The following is a 212-nucleotide window of genomic DNA, read 5'->3' on the forward strand; positions in this document are numbered from 1 at the left end:
CCGTATCTATTCAAAGGTCTCTTAGCATGTACCATGGCACTTTGAAGAGTCTTCGGAGAGCTTGACTATGAGTAACTTATAGCTTCTGAATAGTAGCTTAGCGACACACCCATAAAGAAGTGCTTGTTTAATTATCTAAGAATTTAAAAAAATACTTAGCAGTTGGTACTTTATTATAACAAAAACTAGCAAAACTTTCAGTATTTAAAAAC

This window comes from Teleopsis dalmanni, chromosome 2, assembly GCF_002237135.1.
Source record: "Teleopsis dalmanni isolate 2A chromosome 2, ASM223713v2, whole genome shotgun sequence".
NCBI classification, from domain to species: domain Eukaryota; kingdom Metazoa; phylum Arthropoda; class Insecta; order Diptera; family Diopsidae; genus Teleopsis; species Teleopsis dalmanni.